We start from the raw sequence: 26354 nt of genomic DNA on the forward strand, positions 1-26354 counted from the left end.
GAATGCTTGTGCTGGCAAACACACGCTAGGAATACTAATCAAGCTCCAGAGATTGTACTAATGGGAAGATATCCAGATCATTCCAACAAAAACCCTGAAGACTCCAAAGATCAAAAAGAACATAACTAATTAATCAGAAGTAACCCAAAACTTGACCTCTGATTGCATAACTATATTCCATAGAGCATAGTACGACCAGTGGCTGTTGTGCTCTATCTTATGACAATACAGCGAATCCCAAAGGTTGCTAAAAGAACCCTGACCGTGACTGAAAATCTCCCAACCAGTCTGGAGACATCTTGAAGTTACCCTGTAGGTGATACAGACTATCTCACTGTACATTTAAATTCTTCAAATATGAAAACCGTATACATAGCCTAAGGTGATCCACCCAATTTGGAATTGTCCTGAGGAAGAATCAGATCACTTGACTATACTTCTAATTACCCTCAGAGACTGAACACAAAAAGTAAATAAAACTTAATATAACTACGGCAGCCCACAAGACAGATAGTGTGAAATACATATATTAATCACAGACGATAACCTAACACTAAAACAGCAACAACAGCAGGGTGCAGGCAAGGCTGCTTACCTGGAGCACACAACCAGGAACAATGGCTGAAAAAGAGAATAAATATAATAGAAATGAGTGGGAACCCTTTTACCAGCCATGGGGAATAGGGTACTATTGACAAGTAGAAGTGAAAATCCCTTGGTGGAAATGTAAAAAGAGAATAAAACAATCTTAAAAAGAGTCAAAGCGGACCGCCCAAACCCAAACTCACCAGTCAACAAGCATTTACAATGCAATGGTCTCAGCATTATTAAAGGTAGAGCTATTATCATTGCTCATTACTTTTTTTTAATTTTTATTTTTTATCATAAATAAATGGCATTGTCATTTACATTGCCAATAGTTAAATCGATAAATAAATGGCATTGTCATTTACAATGCCAATAGCTTATTCGCTCGCAAATGCATGACCTATTGCATTTACACCCACACAGAGCCACACACACAAAGCCACCCACACACTCATACAGAGCCACCCACACAGTCATTCACATAGAGCCACCCTCACACAGACAGAGCCACCCACACATAGAGCCACCTACAAAAAAGCTATCCACACAGAGCCACACACACACATAGCCACACACACACACAGCCACACACACATAGCCACACACACAGAGCCCGCCACACAGAGCCCCACAAAGAGCCCCCCGCACACACACAGAGCCCCCCGCACACACACACAGAGCCCCCCGCACACACACACAGAGCCCCCCGCACACACACACAGAGCCCCCCGCACACACACACAGAGCCCCCCGCACACACACACAGAGCCCTACACACACACACAGAGCCCCCCCCCCACACACACACAGAGGGTTCAGAGTGGGGAAAGAGGTGGCATTTTCTTGCTGTGCTGAGAGATGGGATCAGCCCCAGGATTCTTGAGGGGGCTACCGACTTGCAGAGACAGTGAAATTTCGACAAAGTCAGAGTGGGAGAGGCATTTAGAAACAGAAATCTATTCATACCTGGAAAGGCACGGAGTCTGCAAGTGTGTGCAAGAGAGAGCACTAGAAGGAGAATGGGTGCAGGCACCGATAGATAGAGGTGACAAGGTAATCGACAGCGAGAGAAAAGAGTGTGAGTGAGAGAGAGGATGTGAGAGAGCCAGAGGAAACTGAGTGAGAAAAACGGAGACATACAGAGGTGAGAGAGAGAATAAGAAAGACAGATTGGAGAGCGGGGTGGCGTAACAATGCGCGCAAAGGGTAGGAGGGGTGAAGGGGAAAGAAAGAACGAAGGAAAGAGAGAGAAAAGGCAGTCACTGTTGATAGTTCTATGGGGCATTTGATTTTGAGGGGGCCCATTTTGCCGTACTGTTGTTCCCCTCAAATTTGATCAATTTAAGATGTTACTTTCTGCTGGGGGTGGAGCTGTGTGCGAAGGATGACATTTTCTCACAGAAACCCTCCTTAAGGATTTCTTCGCCGTGGTGTGCTGAAGAAAGCCTCAGGCGAAATAATGATATCTATAAAAAGAGCCCCTTTCGGCAGGCAGCTCGATATTTCGAGTGTACTTGTAGTTCCAACGACAGTAGTGAGCGCCCACAATTAAAAGGGGGGTCTGTTTTCATTCTGTGTCACATTTGACATGGCTGTCGTACTTTGGCCCGATCGTTGCACGTGTACAATTGGCTTGGTCTTCAATTAAAAAGACTCCTATGATGCATGTTGGTCTGCTGCTGGCACACGACAGACAGTGACACGCAGACGTGACAGGGACACTCAATTATAGAGAGGGGCTTAGACAGCCCGTGGAAGCCCTGGTGGATTAGTTGTGGGGACGTCTTGTGGGTCCATGAGAGCACACGGTGCGTGGATGGGTCTGCAGCCGTGCAGAAGTGGCATTCCTGGCACGTGAAGCATCCTGTAGGCATCCATCACTGACCCACGTCTGTCATTCCCTGCCTGCGCCTTGCTGTGCGCAACGGGCTGTCACGAGGCCGCTAAAAAGGCGGGGTGGAACACTGACTGCCGACACACCGGGTATCCTTACACTCACTCATGCCGCTGGATAATGCACTTCTAGAGAAACCTTTTGAAGCCTGATTGACACCCCATAAAAACACGCGAGAGTATTCCTGCTGTATATGAAACCACTGAAGTACCCACTACATACCGAAAGTCACAGCAATGAAACGCACGCGTGTCATAAATGAACTCCATACATATAAAAAGCCCCAATCACTTTTTCTGATCCTCCGGGGGAAACCCCCCCCCCCCCCCCCCCCACGTCATCCTAAGCGCGAACTCCTCTCTGACCTGCTTTACCTCATGAGTTGTATGCAGCATTTTGAGTTAGCATAAACCACAAGGTATACATAAACGAGCTGGCTTTGGACAGTCAAGGACGACCCTGCCGCATAACTACCCCTAGGGTGTCTTCTCTGTGGCTTGCGAGCGCCGCTTGCCCTGGCTGCGGGGCTCCTAGGCGCACAGCTGCCCACGCTCCCACTGGCGACGCCCCTCGGCGCGTCCCATGTCCCACTCGCACACATTTACCTGCTGTCCGGTGCTGCACGGGGGCCGGAGGGGCGCCTCTCGCCCGGGCTTCGCAGCCCCAGGCCTGTGGACTCTCCGGTGTCCCAGTTCAAGAGCCAAGGCAGGACATGCGAAAGTTCAGCAGCGGTGGCCGACTCCAGCTGCCACCTTCCTGCAAAAAGCACAGAAAGTGCAGCTCCCGGTGACTGCAGCTGGGCTCCGCCATGGACGGGGGACACATCTGTACTAATCCTCCCGGACAATTAAACTGCAGGACGTGGACGCCGCCAGTCTCACTGAAAATACCGAATAAATGATAAGGAATACGGCCGTAAAACATATCCCAAGAATAAGGCGCCAAAGTGTACTCTAGGAGGAGGCTCTCCTCTGCATCCCTCCCTGTCCCCCACCCCCTCCTTTTTCGCCTCCTCTTCTGCACACTCTACCCCCTCATGGTGTTTCGTGCCAGAGCATGTGTGATCTGCATCACTGCTTTTTTATGTTTTATTTTAGGAAAAGTACCTCTGCAGAAATTAAACCGAAGTAACCCACGGGGGGAGGGTGGGAGATACTATTTGGGATGGGTGACGCAGGGTGCCCCCTTCCTGGAAACACTTATTATAAAAAAACAAGCACTCACTGGAAGACTGCGGCGGCCGGGCAACAATGGCCGCAAACATCCGAAAGTTCCGGATTTGGGGGCGTGTTTTTGGCGTTCTGAGTGACGGATGATGTCACAGTCGAAAGAACGCAAAAAAACACGCCCCCGAATCCGAAAGAGACGGGGCTTGAACTGAGTGATGCCCCTCTCATCCAATGGCTGGCCTCCGTTTAGGGAGCCAGCCAATGGAAAAGAGGCGGGTTCAAGCCCCATACTCCAAATCATTAAATCTCCCACCGGAGACTGCGCAAGCGCAGCCTTCGGTCCTCGACCTAAAATAAGCAAGACATCAATGCCATTATGAAAATAATCTTTAAAAAAACTTGGGGATGTATATGATGTGGCAAAATCGCCTAAAGAACACACCGATATTATGCGAAGGGAAATGTATGCAATTCGCAAGGACATTAGAGATCCCAACACCAGAATCATAGAGGCTGAGAATAGAATAAGCAATCTAGAGGACTCTGACACCAAGTCGAGAAAATCAATCCTAACACTCATTTCTACCACAAGCCTTCTTTCCAAGCACATATCCAAGTTGGAAAACAGAAATAGAGGCGGGAATCTGCATATTTTTGGAATGCTCGAGGGAGTTGAAGATTCAGCTGGCTCATGCATAACTTTCCTGGAGAAATGGTTCACAAAAGCCACAAACTTGTCTTTTGAGAAACCTCTTGAATTTGACAGGGGTTATAGAGTTACTACAAGGAAGAAAATGAACCAAAGATTCCCTCGTCCAATTATATGCAAACCATTACGCTACCAGCACCTCCAATTGATCCTATCCTTCATGAGGAAATACAACCATATACTTTGGAAGGACAATGAGATTTTCATATCTCAGGATTACCCGAAAGCAACAGTGGAATCAAGGAAAGGTTTCCCGGTCCTTCGTCCTAGACCGAAAAACATGAACTACCAGTTTTCCTTCGCAGGACCTGCAACATACTGCATTGGGGTTCAAGGCCCTCCACATATATTCTCAGACCACATGTCTCTCGAGAAATTCCTCAGTGATAAAGATGAAATGAATATGGATACTTCGAGCCCTAGAGAAAGTGTCTCAAAGCCCAAACTATAATCATCCCACCTACTCAAATTCTGTAACCCTATAGAATAATTCAAACTGAACAATGTCTTACTGTAACTGAGTTACCTGAATTTACACTATAAGCTAACTATGCTGTCATCATATTTATGACACATTCGCAACTCAAGAATTAATATTTTGTGAATGAAACTTTAACCTACAGGGTCGATTACTACAAAGGAATAAGTCTTTCGACTAAAGGAAACACCTACGTTGAGATGCTTAATTTTCAATACCAATGTTGCATGTATCATTTTGTGATTTTACCAACTCTATTGGTTAATTGGGTCTGTGCCATGGGACTGTATTAGGATAGATGGGCATGACCTAATCATTCCGTTTCAAGATATTATTTACACTAGCTAGACCTGCTTAGAACTACCATATGCTGGGGTCTGCAGACTCTTCCTTCCTGTTATCTTAGTGTGTCAGTTGAGCACTGAGTCTCCCCTTAAACACAACTTTTTTATTGCATATATCTGTTCTAACATTTTGTTCCCCTGGAATAGTGGTTCTTCCGCCTATCACCATAACTGTTAATTATGTATTTGAGGAGGGTGGGTCATTAGGAGGAGGGTACTGTACGCCTTACTATTTTACTGTATTTTTTTTATTTTTTAGGTGTTTCTTTGATTCAATTGTTTTTATATTCTTTGTTAGCACTAAGCTGGTCTGCATGTAGAAAAACAAACACCAATTCTAACTCAATTAACGAACTACAACTGACAACACACCTCAGACTTGAAACTTCACCGCAACCATAGTTGGCCCATACTCAAGTTCTAACTACACCCCACTTGGAGCGCTTATAAGCAATTTATACTGCCCAAGCACACTACCCAGACACCACACTGCCCCAGGAGTTATAGAACTGATAATGTACTCGCATCAGTGAGGATTTCGAGCACAGCCCGACTGATGCACTAATCATGTTTGATAACCCAATCATAGCAAAATATTAAAATATTTTCACTGAATGTAAAGGACATCAATCATCCCATCAGAAGGAAGATAAGATTTGACTATATACACAAATCGAAGGCCAATATGACTCCTTTGCAAGAAACCAAGATTGACTCCACTCAAATCAATTCATGTAGAAACTACCAGTTCTCAGACATAGCTTGCTCTGCAGTGATGGGAAAGAAAACTGAGTGCTAGTGCTGATCTCTAAGAAAGCCAGGGTAGAATTAGAGTAACTCAAATAAGCAAGGAAGGTGGACTTTCTCAAAATTATCCAAACACAACACAGATTTCTTTGTGATCCACGTTTATGCACCCACCATCGATGACCCCTCCTTCTGGGATGATTTATCCACACAAATTTAGTCAATACCTGTTTTGGCTACACTCATTATGGCCGGTGACTTAAACTTACCTCTTGCCCTCGTAATGGAGAGAAACGCAATATAAATCACACAAAGCTCTTAGAAACCTATGCAGTAAGTTTAACTTGATTGACACTTGTAGAATACAGTCCCTCAGAAAAGGACTACACATTCTATTCATTCTCCCACAACTCATACTAAAGAATTGACTACTTACTCATATCTGGAAAATCCATGAGTAAGGTCAACCAGACTACGATAGAACCTAGAGTGATCTCAGACCATTCTTGTATCACTTTACTACTGATCAAGTATCCTCTCTAAAACAACCCATCTGGAGATTTAATGATGAAATCTTTTCATCCTCAAACAATAAGCAAGTTATTGAGGAATCAATTAGGAATTACCTTCTTGAGAATAAAGGATATGAACTTCAGACCATGTGAGATGGGAGGCTTTGAAACATTGTTAAGAGGAGTGATACTAAAGATAAGATCTAATATGAATAAATATACTAACTGCAAGCTCCTAGATCTGGAAAAATAAATCTTAGAGTTAGAAAAACAACATATCTCTAGCAGAGATACTCTACTCTAAAATTAAAAAAATGAATTAGAAATATGAGTACAATAAAATTGTAAGCACTAAAGCAGGTATTTGGGTTAACAAACAAAAAGTATGCGATTATGCAAAGCCAGTAAATTCCTAGCATCTTACCTGAAATTCAAACTCCAAAAGCATTCCATCAACGCCGTCAAAAGCGAAGACAGGACTATTCAAACCAATTCAAATAAGTATGCATATATATAATCACAGACTTCTACCAAAAACTGTACGATAAGAACACCACTTTAAACTTCACAAAATGCAAAATCTACCTAGTCGAGGCCACCCTCCTCATACTGACCGAACAAGAAAAGAACTCCATATTTGGCCCAATCGCCACACTGGAAATTGAGGAAACTATTAAGAAACTGAAAATTGTCAAAGCCCCAGGCCCGAAGGATGTAATCCACCTTTTTAAAAACATTCTCGACTTCCCTGTCCCCTCCCCTCTTCATTAACTTTGTAAATACTGGTCAAGTTATGGGTACTCCAGTAGAAGCCATCATAACTGTCATACCAAAGAAGGGTAAAGACCCCCTATCTTTAACTAACTACAGACCAATCTCATTAATAAACCTGGACTGTAAAATCTATTCCATTATGTTATCCAGCCGCTTACAAAAACATATCTCCAAACATCCATCCCTCTCAGGTGGGTTTTCTAAAACACATACTATCCTGTGATAACACTAGAACGTTTTTCCACACACTTGAAAAAGCCAAACTAACAGAATTCCCCACAGTAGTGATCACACTGGACGCAGAAAAAGCGTTCAATAAACTTGACCGGGCATACTTTAAATCAGTCTTGCAGAAATTCAGTCTCGGAGACACACTAATCCGTATGATCATGGCCCTCTACCACGAACCAAGCGCCAAAGTCAGAGCAGTTGGCACGATCTCCACAACATTAACTTAAAACAAGACACCGGACAAGGTTGCCCCCTCTCCCCATCATTATTTCTGTTAGCTAGAGAACCTTTTTTACTACTCCTGAGAGAGTAACATGAAAGGGCTTCAAATTCGGTAATACCACAATCAAAGTAGCCACATATGCGGATGACATTCTGGTAGCCTCCGAAAATGAATTCACTGCCATACCAGCACTGATGACCTCTATACAAAGATTTTCTGAGCTCTTGGGATACACACTTAATTAGGATTAAACAGAAGTTAGACTGCTTAATAACCTAGGCAACAAAGAAGTCAAGGGGGAACTTGTGTTTTAGCCTGGCCGTCGGGGTGCATTAAATGTTTAAGATTAGAATTCACCAATGTCTTATCACCACTCTACAAACCAAAGAAAATACCCTACTTAAAAAATGAATTCACTGCTGGACAGTTGGTCACCGAAATTCCTCTTCCTTTGGCGTGGAATTGAAACCTTAAAAATGATGGTTACACCATTAGTTAAGTATCTGATCAGTTGCTCCCTATGACCCAGTCCGAAGATTTCCTAAAAAAATAGACAAAGCATTTCTTTCTTTCTTTCTTTGAAATCTTTATTTTGGCATTTTTTGCCATAAAAGAGTACAGATAAAACATATTTTCCGCAACACATATAAAATAATACAGTTCATACAGTCATAAAAGATAATTAAATCACCCCTGGCATTCATTAGCAATTAAAAATCGTCGCTTGGACCACATAGCTGACAAGTACTTTGAAAGTGCAAATACAATGTGTCCAGACGTATCTGTCTTAAGGATTCTCAAAGCATGCAAACATTGGACGAAACCCATGTTTTTACATAACGGTTATAGCCAATACTTCCTGGCTTTGCTGTACGCTGGGCAGAAAAAAAGTATATGCAGTTCATCCTCTAAGCTACAGCTACACCCAGGACAAGATTTGTTCGTGGAGGCAGACCATTTACTCGTAAAAGCCCTTAAGGGTAATGTACCATATCTCCATTGTATATAGAGTTTCCTTGATCCAATGGGATAGATAATGTCCATGAAATCCTCAAAGCAGTATGATATTTTAAATGTTAAAAACAGTTTAGTCAGGGTGCCCGCTTGGGAATCATACAGTATTGTATTAAGTTTGTTACCCATAAAAGACCTCGTGAGGGTCTTGCCTGAAACCTCACGGCACGCCCTTTCAGGATCATGCCACAGGGCGGGCAGACCCATTTTACCAAATTCCTGTTTAACAAAAACAAGCCAGGAAATTTTTGCTGCACTATTACAATTAAATTTTTCCTTCAGTTCTAGCCTGTAGTTCAACAGTTCTGGCGTTATCCAGAGCCTGCGCCAGAACCTAAGGGGTTTTAGTGCTAGCTCATCCTGGATAAAACTCAATCCCAGATCTAACCTTAGCGGAAGAAGCAGTGTACTTTGGGGAAGAGCCAGTAACTGGCGCATGAATTTATTTTCCGTATTTGGAATTTTGGGCCTGCAGGAGTGCCCCCAGAGCTCCCCACCATAGAGAGCCGCTGCCCTCACCTGGGTTTTATAAATCTCCAGAGCAGGACTCACTGGTTTAAATGATGATGTATTGGACATCTTGAGAATTCCCCCCGCTGAATGAGACAATTTCAGTTGAGATTTAACCTGTTGGGGGGCCCCAAGACAGGTTTTCATTTATCGTGACCCCTAGGTACTGAAAGGTCTGTACCCTCTCCAGTCTAACTGATCCCAGAATAGGCGTCGGGCGGGTGGATGCCAGCGGATTAAAAATCATAAATTTCGTTTTCTCCGCGTTAATCTCCAGTCCGCGGCAATAACAGAAATCCGCAAAGCCGTCCAATACACGTTGGATGCCCATGGGAGACTTGGAAAGCAGCAGGGTGTCGTCAGCGAACATGATCGCTGGCACCCTCCTGCCAGCCAGCCTGGGTGCATCATTATTGGGGACCGCATCCAGATGCGATATTACACCATTCACATTGAGGCAAAACAGGGTTGGTGCCAAAACGCACTCCTGCCTCAACCCCCTGTCAACTGGGAATTTGGATGACAGCACTCCGTTCCTCCCACATCTGACCTGTGCGAATTTCCCTGTGTGCAGCCTCATCAGAACCCTCAATATTTCATACAAACGCCCAGCTCCAGAAGCACCGCCCAAAGTTTTCCCCTAGGCACTAGATCGAAAGCGGACCGGAGGTCCACAAACACCATGTAGAGGCTGCCACCCTCTATTTTTGCAGTTTTCCAATAAAGTAGAATAAGGCAAAAGATCTGATCCATGGTGGATGTGCTCCTCCTGAACCCAGCTTGATACGGGCTGAGGACATCATGTTCCTCCATCCACTCCTGCAGACGATCCAAGATGAGCCGCGCGAAAAAAATTTGGGGAACGTCAATGAGGCTAATGGGCCTGTAGTTGGCTGGGAGCAGAGGAGAACCCATCTTAAATATTGGGACTATCTCTGCTCCCAGCCAAGTACTGGGTACCTCATGCCGCTTAGAACTGCATTAAAAAGAATGCGCAGATAGGGCCCCTAGATCCTAGGTTGGTGCATAAAAAGGTCACCAGGAATTTTGTTGAGGCCAGGAGCTTTTCCAGAGGCAAGCTTCCCTATGGCATTACAAACTCACAATTTCATATACAACAAAGGACCTGTTATATAGGTGAATGAACTGTTCAGTGATCCCTCCATGCGTCTCCAGTCACCCAACAGGTCCTTTGTTGTATGTCAACTGGAATACAAACCAACATGGGTGGAAGTGGAAAAAAAATCTCATAAGTAATATTCTCCTCCCTACATTCTTAACACTTAATACTTCCCAACTCCCACACTACAAATAAATCATTCAAAACGCCAAAAAAGCTCTCTTGCAATTAGACTACCTCCCGCACGTCAGAATATGCAATTCTAACATTTCTTCAATTTGGTTTAACCCTAGACTCAAAATAGATGGTCTACTAACATTTTGGCAAAACTGGTCACTCATGGGCATCAGACATCTTCGAGAAGAAGCTGCCTAAGCCCTTCTATACTCTGGAAATGCAATTCGGCTTAGCTAACGTAGACTTATATAAGTTCTTGAAACTGAAAGCACAGATTTCAAAACACCCCCATACGACCTATTAGCCCCTCTCTCCCTTCCCTTTTATTTCAACGGTCTAAATCCGTACACAAGTTGTCTAAAATATATAAATATCTTTTCCCAAATCCCCCTAAAATGCACTCCGGTAATGAGCGGAAATGGGAAACCGAGATTAACACTAAGAATATTGGCTTTGACTGGAGACGTATACATAAGGCTCCTTTTGCAAACAAGGTATCACCCTCGCTTTCCCAAACAAAATATATGATTATTAACCAAGCATACTGGACCCCATCCAGAGTTCATAAGCTTAACCTCAGTCAAAATCCTACTTGCTGCAACTGCAATACGCTAGACATCTATTGTATGAAACACACTTTCCACATCGAACCCACCAAAGAGTTCTCCTACATACTCTTGGGCTACCTTGACCCTCAACTACAAAATGAAAATGACAAATACCTTTTATATCTGATGCTCACACTTGCTTGCAAATTGACTCTTAACAACTGGACAAAGCTCCTTCAAGCCTCCTTGAACAAAGCAAATTATACAAGATCCTGAGATTGTCATATACCCCCCCACTCCTCCCCCTATCCCTGACATTCTACAAACCTCAACCTCACGATTGGAGCCCCTTTAATATTTCTGATGGAGGTCACTCCATCCTACCTCCTATATCTTAGTGCTGAAAATGTATATATACTTTTGTCTTTTCCCTATGTATTTGTCCCACAATATACTCTATGTACAAGAATATTGTTGCATTCGTATTTTTGGATATTGTTAAGGAACTAACTATATAGCGTAACCGACAATAGAATCGATTTGTATGTATGAACATGCACAGCTTTGTCCCCTTCCCTCTTTTTGTATCCGCGACATACCGATGCAGTATATACTGCATCCTTTGATTAAATGATTTCAGCGCGGTCTTTTATTTGTTGGTATCTTTTTTCTTCTTTTGCAAAAATCAATAAAAACTATGTGAACAGAAAAAAAGTTACTATACAAGAGCTGTGCTATATTTTACTACTAAACAGGCAGCCACAAGTGGTTACCTCACTGGCAACAGGGTCATGATGTGAATTGTGCAGCAGGTGCAGTAGCACCGGGCCCAACATTTGTCAGAACTCCTATAAGCACATAATATTGCCATATTTGACTACTAAACAGGCAGCCACAATTGCAGTTACCTTGCAGTTAAAAGGGACTTGATTTGAATGGTGCAGCAGGTGCAGTGGCACTTGAGCCACAAGCTCTAAGGAGCCCACTAAACCCAGATTATCGCAAAATTTTTACTACTAAACAAGACGGTCACAAGTGCAGGCAAAAGGGTCATGATTTGAATGGCGCAGCAGGCGCTGTAGTACCAGTACTAAAAGCTGTAGGCTCTCCACTAAACACCTAATGTTGCTATATTTTACTACTAAACAGGCAGTCAAAAGTACAGTTTTCTTGCAGACAACAGTGCCATTATTTGAAAGGTGCAGCAGGTGCAGTGGCACTAGGCCCAAACGTTATCAGAACTCTTCTAAACACCTAATATTGCTATATTTTACAGCTAAACGTGCAGTTATCTAGCAGGCACTAGGGCGATGATTTCAATGGTGCTGTAGGTGCAGAGACATCGGGGCCAAAAGTTGTCGGAACGCCTCTAAACACAAAATATTGCAATATTTTACTACTAAACAGGCAGTCAGACATGCAGTTTAAGCTGGACTGTTCCCATTGGGAGCAGGGTCAAGGCTGTTTCGCATATGGCTGGGTTGAAACTGGAATGGCATGCGGAGCAAAAAACAATGGATTTAGACCCAGATCTGTGTAGCGGGGGAATGTTTGACATTTTTCTGCATTCGGTCCATCAATTGTTCTTTTTGCATTTGGCGGTTTGATTAAAGAGCGGGCTTTATGTTGCATCGAAGTGTGAACCTTAGCACAAAAAGGAAGCCTTTATAGGAACTAGTGGAGGGGCTGACTGCTTCAGACAACCAAATAGCCAAATCATTTATTTCAGATCATAGTCCCATGGAATGTAAATTAAGCTTTGGTTAGCATTTTCCTTTACATCCTCAGCCTTCCTTATTCTTTTTAAATTCTGTTCAGAGTTGTCTGCATTAAACGTATTGAAAAATCAATCGTGGCATTAAAATGTTTTTTTAAATATTATTTGTTGTGTATAGTTTTGAGACCTCTTCAAATAGTTTTGCTTTTCCTCTAGTATATAATAATAAAAAAAGTATTGGCTTTGTCAGTGCTTCTTAGAACTTGCTTACAGGCGACAATACTGTAATGCAAGTGGGCTTTCAGTCAGCCCTTGCTTGTGATTGGATGGCTTTCGTTTCTATTTCGTTCCCTGCTCCTTACTTGATGGCTTTCCACCCTATTTGACTGTTTGACTCTCCTCGGAGTGTTTGCTAATTACAATATTTTTGATTAGATGACTTGTATCCTTCCGCTGCTCTTGTCGGGACTCCTTTTTATTTCCTGGTAGTGCTCCATGGGAGCACGTGGCTTTGTATTCTCGCACCTGTCTTTCATCCTGATTCCCACCCCCAGCTCATTTGATCTTCTGCTCCTCTTTCCACCACGCTCTTTATGTATTTATTGATTTAAAAAATGTTTCTGTGATGGCCTGACAGTTACACGCAGTTACACGCTGTTACCGGGCTCCTCACTTCTCACCATTTGTACAGCAACCAGTGCATACTTAATTTTTAGATTTCAGCTTAGTCTGTTTTGCTAAAGACATCTTGGGAAAATTGGGAAAGTTGACCTAGGAATGCATTCAGCCCGTTGCTTACCATTGGCTTTGTGGTTTGTAATTCACATTTTCTGACTTTCTATTTGCTGGCTTTATTTGTTTTAGGCTGTCCAGCTTGAGTTCATCCTTCCTGTTGCCCAAGTCTTATTTTGTGAGTGCAAATGTAATGGTCATTTCAATTGAAGATGTGTTGTCTGTAATGGCTGTACGTTACCATGCCATGCATACTTTTTGTTGCTCCTCCGCACTACTCTACACCACTTCACACTATGCCATTCCACTCGGCGTCACTCCACTCTTATATGCACCATTGCACCCTACTCTTCTCTACTCTACTCTACACCACTCCACTCCACTCTCTGACAATGCACTCTACCCCACACTATTCTACTATGCACCACTGCATTCTTCGCCATTACACTCTACATCACTCTGCGCCACTCCACTCGATGCCACTCTACTCTGCAACACTGCACCCTACGCCAATGCACTCCACGCCACTATGCTATACATCACTGCACTCTATGACAGTATACTCTGCAACACTACACTCTTTGCCACTCTTTTCTACTCTGCGCCACTGCACTCTGCCACTCTACTCTGCGCAACTGCACTCTATGCCACTCAGTTCTACTTTGCACTGCTGTACTCTGTGCCACTGCTTTCTACGCCACTCTACTCTGCACCGCTGCACTCTATGCCACTCTACTCTGCGCCACTTCACTCTACACCAATGCACTTCATGCCACTCTGCTATACAGCAATGCACTCTATGATAGTATGCTCTGCAACACTGCATTATCTGCCATTGCACACAACGCTAAGCCACTCTAATCTACACCATTGCACTCTACAACATCCTATTCTATACCACTGCACTCTACGCCACTTCACTCTACTCCGAAACAATCTTTTGTGCCACTGCAGTCTACGCCACTCTATTGCACTCTGCGCCCACGCCACTCTATATGACTCTGCTTGATGCCATTGCACTGCAGGTCACTCTACTCTATACCATTGCACTCTGTCCTGTTACTCTGCACCAGTGTACGCCTCTGCACTCTACATCAGTGCACTCTACTTTACAGCACTGCACTCTACAAAACTCTACAGCACTGCACTCTCTGCACTGAATTCTTTTCTACTCTACTCTGTGCCACTCTACTCCGCACTACTTTACTCTGTGCCACTGCACTGTACTCTACACCACTCTATTCCACTTTTCTGCACTCTACGCCAGTGCACTCTTTGCCACTCTAATCTACTGTGTACCACTGCACTCTGACACTTCACTCTACGCCACTTCACTCGTCGCCTCTACTCCACTCTACTCTGACAGTGCCCTCAACCCCACGGTACTACGTACCTCTGCACTGTTCTCCACTGCATTCTACACCACTCTGCTACATTGCACTCTACACCAATGCATGCTACGTAATTACTCTATATCACCTTACTCTGCCCTGCACCATTCCACTCTACACCACTTCACTCTACTCTGAAACAATCTACCGCCCTCGAGGCTACTGCATTTTACGCCACTCTACGCCACTGCAAACAATGCTGTGCCACTACACTACGCAACTGCACTCTACGTCACTACTCTATGCCACTGCACTTTACCCTGCACCACTATAATCTACCCTGCACCACTCCACTCTGAAACAATCTATTCTATGCCACTGCACTCTGTCACTGCACTGTACGCCACTCTGCACTACTCCACTCTACGCCACTTCCCTCTATGCCGCGCCACTCTATGCCGTTGCATTCTATGCTACTCTACTCCAAACCACTGCACTCTACGCCAATTCACTCTGCACCACTTTACTCAAAACCAATGCACCCTACGTCACTGTACCTCTGTCACTGCACGTACGTCACTTTGCACCATTTCACTCTGCGACCCTGCCCTCTGCGACCCTGCCCTCTGCGACCCTGCCCTCTGCGACCCTACACTCTGACACACTATTCTGCATGGCTGCACTCTGTGCCTCTGTACTCTACTCTGCACCACTCAACTCTACGATACTTAACTGCACACTACACTCTATGCCACATCACTCTGCGACACTCTACTTTGTCTCTCTGCACTCTACTCTGCACCACTACACTCTATGCCTCTTTACTCTTCGGCACTATACTTCCCTCTGCTCTGCTCTAATCCACAGTACGCCACTCTACTCTACCGCTGTTGCACTCTACGCTACTGCAATATAATCTGCACCGCTCTACCCTATGGCACTGCTTCTATTCTACTCTACGTCACTACACTCTACTCCAATGCATCCTACACCACTTTACCCAAAACCAATGCTCTCTGCGCCCCTGCATTCTACGCCATACTTCTCTGCACCACTGTACTTTACGTCACTGCAATGCAGGCCACTCTTCTCTACTCTACAGCACTCCACTCAACCATATGCCACCCTATGAAGCTCTACTCCATTAAATCCTGCTCCAGTGGCACACTATCCCAATCAATGCCACTCCACTTTATTCCGTTCGACGATGCTCTACACAACTCCATCTATGCCACCCCATGCCACTTTTATGCCACTCTATTCTATGACACACTACTCCACTCTATGACAATGTACTCCGTTCTACGCCACTCTACTCTGAAATGCTCAACGCAACACACTCTACACCACTCCATGACACTGTGCCACTCCATTATACCATACTGTACTCCACTCTAACATTGTGCTCCACTCTACGCCTCTCAACTTCACACTCTTCTACTCTAAAACTCTGCCCCCTCAATGACTCTCCACAACCCTGTACGCTACTCCATGACACTCCGCTTCACACTTTTCCACGCCCCTCAACTTTAATGTGCGCCACACTACTTCATAACACTGCACTTTACGACCCTCTGCTCCACTCACCTATACCCTACTAGCTTCTAACCATGCTGAACAGCAGCCACTTTTGTGTACAACATTGCTAAAACATAATGGCAAAGCCAATAGCTTTAGCACAGGCGAGACCTGTTGGCCTTGCCAGTGCTTGTTTAATTTATTGATTGAAAACTCCTTTCAGCCATTTTGAAATGGTAAATTAATACTGAAGTACAATAGCAAATACTTGCTGGATGGCTGGTCAGATGCATGGGGTTACCTTGGACTGTTTTGTGTCTCTGTATAACCAAAGTCATACCCGGTGCAAGCACATCTGTGCTAATGTTGGCTTTCTTACAAATATGCTTTAACAAATGCTGTTGCAATATGGCCATAAGTGCATCTCCTGGCACAGAGACGGCCATCTTGAAATGCTTTTGGTCTTAAGAATGCCAAAGTAAATGAGCACAGATTAAAGTCAATATGTCTGCACTCGCATATTAAAGGCAAGACCTATTGGATTTGTCAGTACTTGGTTTGCATTTCTTATTTCTCCTGTTTTTATCTGTTTTACCTCCATTTTATAGCTGGTTGTAAATAGAAGTGAAAACATAAAGAGAATATTCTACCATTTGTTCAATATAGGTGCAGGTGTAACAAGCACTGGCACAGCCAATAGGTCTTGCCTTTTACTTTGCCAATGCACAATTATTTGCGCACAGCATTGGCATATAGAAAACAATTTTATTGCTGATGCTGAACAGCACCAACAGAAATTAAAAGAAAAAATATGCATTGATGCATAAGCGCACATGCTTCATCACGCATGCTCAAAGATACGTCGTGAAGCTGTAACGGCCCCAACATCATCACGGATGCAGAAAGACCAGCCATTTATTTTGTTTTAATTTAAGGGTCCAAGATGGTGGATGTCCATTTTGGAGAAGTAAATGGAAAACATATAAATAAAACAGTTGCACAAATGTGTTTTGTATTTTGAAGGAATGAGCCGGGCATCAAGTTGGATTTGGATTGCAATAGGTCTCGTATTAGCGAGAGTTTAAGCTATTGGTATTGTGAATGATAATGCCTTTTATTTATGTTTTAAAAACCAAAACCTAAATAAAAGGCATTGTCATTTACAATGATGCCAATGTCTCAAACTTGTTTAAATGCGAGACCTATTGCATTGCAGATGCTTGTTTCACACTATGTCTGGAGATGCATTCATGGCTGGATCGGCAGGGCGTTACAGATGGTCGCCATTGCCCTCAAAATAAATGGCTAAGGATACGGCTGATCTGAATTCTGGTATTTCTAGCTGGACAGTGATCTTGCACTTGGGTCTGAAAGTGGAGAGTGGAGTCAGAAGGGTGGAGCTGTGGTCTACCAGATGAGAGGATGCATGAGGGGTTATAGTCATCCGAGACGGAGTCTTCAGCAGGAAACGTGGAACAAGCACTGGTAAGACCTTTAATCTGTTCCAAATATATTTTTAATACTAATAACGTATTCCTGTATCACCATTATTAGCACATATTAAATAACAGTACTGTACATAAATAACACAAACCTCACTAGAAAGGTAAAACAAAGAAATAAAACAAAAAGGACAGACAACAGAGCAGCATAAAAACTGATCAAGTAACAAACCACCATCACCAAATCCAAAACCTGACTGCTACTGGCAATCATTCTGTTAATATTTGCCTTAAAAAATATCTATGTACCGAGCTGAAACCTACGGAATCGCTGACAGAGGAAATGTAGAGATACACCGATTTCAAACTACTTGTTAAAGTGGTTTGTAGTTTCACCATAAGATCCTGTACAAACAAGTAGTGTAAGTGTACTGTTGATTAAATGGCAACTACGAGACTTTAGTCACAAAACACTACACGCAATTCAAAACTGTTATGTTTGCATTCCCAGCACTTCTGGCATAAAGTTGAAACATCAGGCAGAACAACCCGAATGATGTAGAAATCTGATTTCTCAAAAGAGGCCAGTCAGTCCTCGATGAAGAATTTTTAACTAGAAGTGGTTTGTATCAAAGACCTATTCTAACTCATATCGGCATTAGTAATCATACGGTTAAGTAATAGTTCACATATTCAGCAATGGATTCAACTGTTTTTCTACCACCTAATGGTAACAAGCATTGGCATAGCCAATAGGTCTCATTTGGTACCTTGCTTGGCCATGCAACAGTTGATGTTGTTGTACCAAGGATTTTGTGCTCCATAACTAAACACTTATAAGGTCCCAAAGGCGAGACCTATTGGCTAAGCCAATGCTACATTTTTTTAAAGGACAAGCAGTGCTATCAGGCTCTGGCTGCCACTTAGTCCAATGCAGGGATAGAAGAGGGGTAGTATATGGGTAGTAGAGGGGTAGAAGAGTAAAAGGGGGTAGAAGATGGGTATTAGAGGGGTAGCGGGGTAGAAGAGGGGTAGAAGGGTATACGAGGGGGCAGAGGGTTAGAAGAGGGGGCAGAGGGTTAGAAGAGGGGGAAGAGGGTTAGAAGAGGGGGCAGAGGGTTAGAAGAGGGGGCAGAGGGGAAGAAGGGGGGTAGAGGTGTAGAAGAGGGGTAGAGGGGTAGTAGAGGGTTAGAAGAGGGGTAGGGGTAGTAGAGGGGTAGAAAGGTAGAGCTGTAGAGGGGTAGAAAGGTAGAAGAGGGGTAGTAGAGGGGTAGAAAGGTAGAGCGGTAAAAGTTGGTAGAGGGGTGGTAGAGGGGTAGAAAGGTAGAGCGGTAAAAGTTGGTAGAGGGGTAGAAAGGTAGAGCGGTAAAAGTTGGTAGAGGGGTAGAAAGGTAGAAAGGTAGAAGAGGGGTAGAGTGGTAGAAGAGGGATAGAAGGGTATAGGGGTGGTAGAGGGGTAGAGGGGGAGTAGAAGGGTGGTAGAGGGTTAGAAGAGGGGACAGAGGGTTAGAAGAGGGGACAGAGGGTTAGAAGAGGGGACAGAGGGGAAGAAGAGGGGTAGAGGGGGTAGAAGAGGGGGAAGAAGAGGGGTAGAGGGGGTAGAAGAAGGATAACTGGGTAGAAGAGAAGAGAGGTAGAGGTTTAGAAGGGGGGTAGAGGTGTAGAAGAGGGGTAGAGGTGTAGAAGAGGGGTAGAGGTGTAGAAGAGGGGTAGAGGTGTAGAAGAGGGGTAGAGGGGTAGTAGAGGGTTAGAAGAGGGGTAGGGTTAGTAGAGGGGTAGAAAGGTAGAGCTGTAGAGGGGTGGTAGAGGGTAGAGGGGTAGAAAGGTAGAAGAGGGGTAGTAGAGGGGTAGAAAGGTAGAGCGGTAAAGTTGGTAGAGGGGTGGTAGAGGGGTAGAAAGGTAGAAGAGGGGTAGTGTTGGAAGAGGGATAGAGGGGTAGAAAGGTAGAAGAGGGGTAGAGGAGGAGTAGAGGGGTGGTAGAGGGGTAGAGGGGTGGTAGAGGGGTAGAAGAGGGGTAGTGCAGTGGTGCTATATATTTATCACAGCGGCAATACACTGAGAATCTCCTGCGAGGGTTTTATTTTATATAAAAATACATCACTTTAGTAATGCCTCAGAATATATAAATCTATGCAAAGTAAGAATGAAAGTTAAAAAGTAACCAACCTTGCCAGTAGGTCTGGTATCGCTTTCTGGGCCCTGCATAAGCTGGTTTTGATGTGATCAGCGAGTGCGTGGTAGGTGTGAGCAGGCCATTAGGTCAGTAAGTTAGTGGGCTGAACCACTTTGTCTAAAGTTTATAGAGGACCCTGTTTATAGTAGAGAACCACCCATCTTTGTGGAGAGGCATTGGAAAGAGTTTGCCTAGGCAAGCTAAATAAAATCCAGTTTGCAATTGGGAGTAGAAATATTGCGAAAGCACCCACGCAGGCTGTGGCATTAATCTAACAATAATGTTATAGTTTTTTTTTTTTAGGAAAAGTAAAAAAAAAATGTATTTACGCTTTAGGCTGGTCTTGGCTGTTTCTCGCTTTAAGCGGCTGTGCAGGTTTTACTGTTGCTGGCTCCGTAGGGCGGGCATTTCATCCCGCTGCGTGATTTTTATTAAGGAAAAGTGACGGACAAGCAGAGCGGAGGTAAACCTTTGTTTCTGGTGCATTCCTCTGTAATACATGGCGGAATAAACGTGCATCATTTGTTAGGCCTCAGATGGGTCTTGTCAATGCTCTGTTTCAGTGCAAGGCCAACAAGCAGACCTATGGTGTGGAACTTTAAAATGGCATTTTTACGGCAATGTATTATCCCTCCCAGCCCCTTTGGGGTGGAATAACCTTGTACAAGCTAAGGCTTTGTAGCGGAGTGTCGGCCCTAGTGATAAACGAGGCCTTCCTTCTCCCGGGCACCTGGGGCTCTGCAGTCTGGCGGTTCATCACGTCGCAGGTAGGAGTCCTTCGTCGCTGCCTCCATTTGCGGTCTCCTGTCCTGCGCTGATCGAGTGCCTCGTAGGTGTGAAATCTGCTGGAAAAATGTCATTGTGCAAATGCCAAAACATGCCCCAGGGCTGGGCCGTAAATCAGATGCCAATAACCAATAAGATGTGCCCACACAAGTACTTATTATAACAAGCATTGGCCGCACGGCCGTAAAAGTAATGCCACGTGGCTGTGAAAGTGAAAGTCATCAAGATCGTGATGACGCGTTCTGTGTAAAGCACCTGAGGGATGTGCGCGCCGCAGTTATTGGAGAGGCGGAGCGTGGCGCAGGCGCTTGTGCGCCTGACCTCAAGCTGGTGGCCGCTTTGGTAGCACTTCGAAAAGCCGCTTACTAAATGTCTCGCCAGAGCAGCGCGTGTGCTGGCTCAGGCGAGGCCTAAAAACCTGTATCTAAATATCTCATGAAGTATGGGTACCTCTAGTAACAAGAACAAGCATTGGCATAGCCAATAGGTCTCGCCTTTGGGACCTTATAAGTGTTTAGCCACGCAACAGCTTATGTTGTTGCACCAAGGATATTGTGCTGCATAACTAAATACTTATAAGGTCCCAAAAGCGAGAACTATTGGTTTGCAAATGCGTGTTAATTAATTGTAATTAAGTTAAAATTGATATAAACAGAAACAATGGTTGGTAAAGTTTGTTTACTTGATTAACCACATGCGTGCTAGTGGAATTCTGCACCCATGCTGATATTTTTAAAAACCCATTGTTCATGACGAGCTGGGCTCGTCATCAGTGTTTGAGGAGGCTACACCATGACGAGCCCAGCTCGTCATGAGCCTGGAAGGGGTTAAAAGCTGCTATATAAATGCCCATATATGCATAGATATGCGAGAAACAATGGTTCACTGAGGACAGTGAGTCCTATACAAGTTATCATTGAAACTTCTCTTTTTTGTATATATTACTCAGAATTACATTTAGAACCCAAATCAAATAGTTTAGTAAGCAAGGTAAGTATGGTGCAGGACATCATGAAATTATTTAGATGCAATTCTTTTTTTCATTGCAACATTTCAACTTTTTTTCATTATTTTAAAAAGTTATAATGATCCAGTGCTCACATAACTGGGGATATATAAGTGCTCTAGTGAGTGAAAAACATTAAAACGTAATTTTTTTAAATAAAAGGACAAAATACTACACTTCTCTTGTAAGTATTTTATATAAGGAAAGGAGGAGTTTAGGTAGGTCGATGGCGTTACCAGCTCATTCAGTCGTGATAATCATCAGGACAGGTGGTGAGCACTAAATATCTCTAGAGAAAGGAAAGAAAGTGGTCAGACAGAGTGACCCCATGTTGCCTGTTAATATTAAACAATCTACTTGTGAAGTGGAAAGGTAGGATTAATAATTGTCACACAATTGGTGTGTACATTGAAGTCCTTTATTTGTAACCAGTGGGGAGCAAAAAGGGGGTAGAACCCCAGGTGCGCGCAGGACGCCGGTTAATGAATCCAGGGCGGTGGATTTGTTTAATGAGACGGAACAGAACCTTTAGGAACGTACCAGTATATAAAGATTTTTAGCACACACGCTGGAGAGGGATCGCTCCTAAGCTTAGGGCAAATTTCAGCGGAACTCTGGTAATTGATCTTGTTATTTTTGTCAGGAGGCATTAATTGCCCATAATGAGAAACGGGAGTTTTTGAAAAAAACAATGTGGAGCGGTACAGTGGAGCTGCATGTACCGCGTGGGTCGATTCTCTTATGTGGCTCGCTGGGATGGAGGGCAGTCAGCGGCATGTTGTGATTCCAATGCCTATGGGGGTCTAACTCTGAAATGGACAAGGCATAGTTGCAGTGCTGGCAAAGCATACGACAGACAACACACTAGAAGTCACAAGTCTATAAGGACTTACTTGAGAATGATTCTGAGGGGGAAAAGGAAGAGGACGGATTGACTCCGCCACTGGAGAGCACGGTTCCAGAGCTACCCCCGCTGTAGCATGCAACACCGCCTCAAACAAGTTTAATCACCTACCGGAGAGCAAGGAGAAAGGTGCCGATAAATACAAAGAACCTTCCTGCTCTTATGGTGGTGCCGAGGGTCCGAACTTCACAGCACTTTCTACAGCTTGCTGTGATCGCGAGGTGGTACATTGAGCCGAACTGCTCTGTCCTCTACTGGTCTAGCCTGCCCTTGGCTTCACTCGACGACATGGCCCCGCAAAGAGGCACTGCATCGAAGGGAGGCCGAAATACTCGTACCCTTGCACTGGCAGCCTTGGAGGTAGCGACGTAAGAGAGCTCTCTGGCTCCTGAAGAACTAAGCAGCCGACAATCAGAAGCTGCAGTGCGAAAGGGATCGGCTCCTGGGTCGGCAAGCCGATGTTAAAATTGTTACAATCTAGAGAGGCTGCTGACATTCTGCAGACATGCAGTAAGACGGATGAGGCAACGGGCTACACAGCTGAGGCTATAATGGCTAATACTTTGTTGAATGCAGTTAATCTGGAGAATGATGAGATTGTCGCAGGCCCGGAAGAAAAACTCAGGACACAGGTACAGCCGAAGCCGCTTTACTACATGTTAACATCGGTCAGAGCCCGCGAGCTGTGGGATGCGGTATGACTGAAAGAACTTACAAGCGCTGAAAGAAAAGCCCGGCCCGCAAGTTACAGCGACGCACATCGTTACCTTGCGGGAGCGAGCAGGGGCAGGCGCGATTATTGTAAACAGATGGCAACGCTACTCGCTCCCGCAAAGTAAACACCATACATGCACGAGTACTAATAGGAAACAGTGCAAAACATGCACTAGTTTCAACAAAAGCCTGGAGCGATTCCAAGAGGTCACTCCAAAGCAGCGCAAGCGAGACCTAAAAATTAGACTGAGTCGGCTCAACATCGGTGATTCTGGGAAAATCACAATCTCCCTGTGCCGACCCAAAAATGAATGTGTCCGTCTGTACCGTAACTGGTGCTCTTGTAAAGCGCTCCAATACCTTTGGTTTGCGCTAAATAAAACGACCCCCCAAAAAAATCACGCCCGACCTGCAATAGCCAGATGAGAGGAGGGTAGAGAGGCTATCACACGCTGTACTGTGTGATGGCCAATTAGAATGTTTTCCGAGTGAAATCCCCAGAAAGAGAACTAAACACACAAAGGAGGGACTTTGACAAAAATGTACCAATAAGAAGCCAGCATTTCTGAATGCCACAGATGATAACCAATGGCAATTGGTGGGTTTGCCAAACCCCACAGAAGAGATATAACAGGTCGATTTGAAAATCGGCTTAAAAATGAAGCCGGGAGCAACAGGGCAGTGGGTATTGGATGGAATAATTGGCAATGACTGATGGAAGCAGCGGGGTGGAGAACAAGGGAAGAGAATGTTGGAAAAAGCAGACAAAAGTGAAGAAGACCAGAAAAGCAAGCTGAGCAACAGACGAAAGAAGGGAGAGGAGCAATGTGCAGATCACTGGCATTTCAGATGTAAAGCAACAAACTAAGGAGAGCTGTGTGGAAAAAGGAAAAAAGTAGTTCCTGATGTGGATATATGAAAGGGTACTAGTAATCCCATCAAACGGACTGCAAAGACTTCATGCTTCAGAGGAAGGACCAATTAAAAAAGAGGAAGAAAAGTCTTTGAATAAGAATGAAGCTATAGGATTGACAAGAGGCCAACCACAGGTAGGCAGTGGGCTGATCAAAGCCCAATATATGTAATGTGTGGTATTGTCTACACTAGGTCTTCAACGGCAATCTGCCAAACGCTGTAAGAAGGCGAGGTAAAAAAGATGGGTACAATAATTGATAGCACTCTATTTTCTTTTTTTTGCCCTGATGCTGAAGCGAGAGAACTGTTTCATTTCTTGAGTGTGTAAACCTGCCCCATTAAAAGGGGGTTTGGGTTTGCCAATATTGCATTTTCCAATTAATGTGTGGATTATCTTGGTGAATGAAAAGATTTTATAGAGGTCTGAAGGGATTTATTGAAGATTTCTTCTAACCTCGTGGGTGCGGAAGACAGCACCTCACAGTTTTTTACATTATCTATGGGGTGCTGAAGTTGCGGAAGTCTCTTCCTCACACCTCGATGAAAAATCATCTGATGCACCTGCCAAGGGGGTTCCCCTCATTTGTTCCCCACCTCATACTGCTGGGAAGGTGGTACCCCAGCAGCCCAAGGCATTCTTGTTTCTTCTCAGAATCACTATTCGATAATTTCACCCAATGTGAAACTGCAAGCAGCTGGATCCTTTTTAGCTCCAGCTGCTTTCAGTGAGTGCTAGTGCTCAGGGACACAGCTGAGCCCCAAGCACCGATCTACAGAGGAGGTGTATCGATGACAAAAGGGGACTCTCTCTTTTCTAGCTGTACCTGTCATGAGTGAATTCTCGCTTGGGCATCTTCTCTTGAGGGCGGTCCCTGAGGAGACATTCACCCAACAAGACAAACAGAGGTGTTTGTTTACACAGGATGAGTGGTCCCACTGGCATGGGCTATTGCCTTCCCTGATACTCCACCAAATATGCCCACATGGGAGTGGAAAGCCCACTAGACACCAAAGCTATTTGATCTAAAATTAATGGGGTGGGGAGGGTGAGTCTATCCAGGCAGATGCCCTCCTCGCACCAGAGCCCAGGGATTCTCCCATTTGCAACAAGCTTGTGCTTACTGCCTCGTTGTTTTTAGGTCGAGGAGCGAAGGCTGCGCTTGCGCAGTCTCCGGTGGGAGATTTAATGTTTTTAGGTATGGGGGCTTGAACCCGCCTCTCTCCTCCATTGGCTGGCTTCCAAAACGGAGGCCAGCCATTGGAGGAGAGGGGCGTCACTCCATTAAAGCCCCGTCTCTTTCGGATTCGGGGGCGTGTTTTTGGCGTTCTTTCGCCCTGTGACGTCATTCGTCACTCAGAACGCCAAAAATACGCCTCCGATTCCGAAATTTTCTGTGCTTTGCGGCCATCCCAAAAAATTGATCATTCCTGTGTAATCTTAATGGGACCATCATTTTAAACTCCTCAATTCACAAGCAAGCAAGAGATTGGTAAGTATGCGTTGCACCATTTGCTTTGTTAAAGGGGGTGAGAGGGGAGCTAGAGACCGTAACAGTGTACAGAACTCTAACTCAACCCCCTGGTGTGGTCAACATGTTTCTCGCCGGAAGGCGATTCGTCAGGACCTAAATACAGTGCTACACAGAAAAACACATATGAACTAAATGCTCATTCAATATGTAGACGGTAAATACAACCTCTCACAGTCGGAGAAAAAGAGGGCCACGGGGTCCTGCTCTATTTAGGCGACCTAGAGGTAGGGGAAAAAAGGATTAACAAAGAAAGAACAGGTAAAGTCACATATAACATCAGTGACTTTTATGCACCCAAGGTATATCGTGACTATGGTGACAGATCTCCACTTTGTGAGGGGTGACGGGGGTATTTCTGTGTGAAGGGAAAGTAATTGTACCAAGATGTGGTCGCAAAATCCCTTCTAAGACTGACGCAGGTGGATCTCACACTGGAGGGTGACCATCGTGCGCTAAAAACAGAGCTAAGGAGTGAAGCCAAAACCTATCATAAAAACACCCAATAATCGAAAAAAGCGAGAATGTTCTTACCCTAGGGGAATTGGA

The 26354-nt window shown here is 44.5% G+C and overlaps 1 protein-coding gene across 2 annotated transcripts in view; it reads left to right on the forward strand.

Moving 5' to 3' along the window:
• ACADSB (acyl-CoA dehydrogenase short/branched chain) overlaps positions 1-26354 on the forward strand; it is a 399459-nt gene that overhangs the window by 23233 nt on the left and 349872 nt on the right. Inside the window, exon 2 of one of the 2 annotated variants that reach the window (XM_086922993.1) lies at positions 17679-17821. The exons of the other annotated variant lie outside the window; for it this stretch is intronic. The gene's annotated coding sequence lies outside the window, so the exon portion shown is untranslated. The remainder of the gene's footprint in view (positions 1-17678; positions 17822-26354) is intronic. 2 annotated transcript variants of the gene reach the window in all.

The sequence above is a fragment of the Lissotriton vulgaris genome, chromosome 5 (genome assembly GCF_964263255.1).
Source record: "Lissotriton vulgaris chromosome 5, aLisVul1.2, whole genome shotgun sequence".
Classification (NCBI taxonomy): domain Eukaryota; kingdom Metazoa; phylum Chordata; class Amphibia; order Caudata; family Salamandridae; genus Lissotriton; species Lissotriton vulgaris.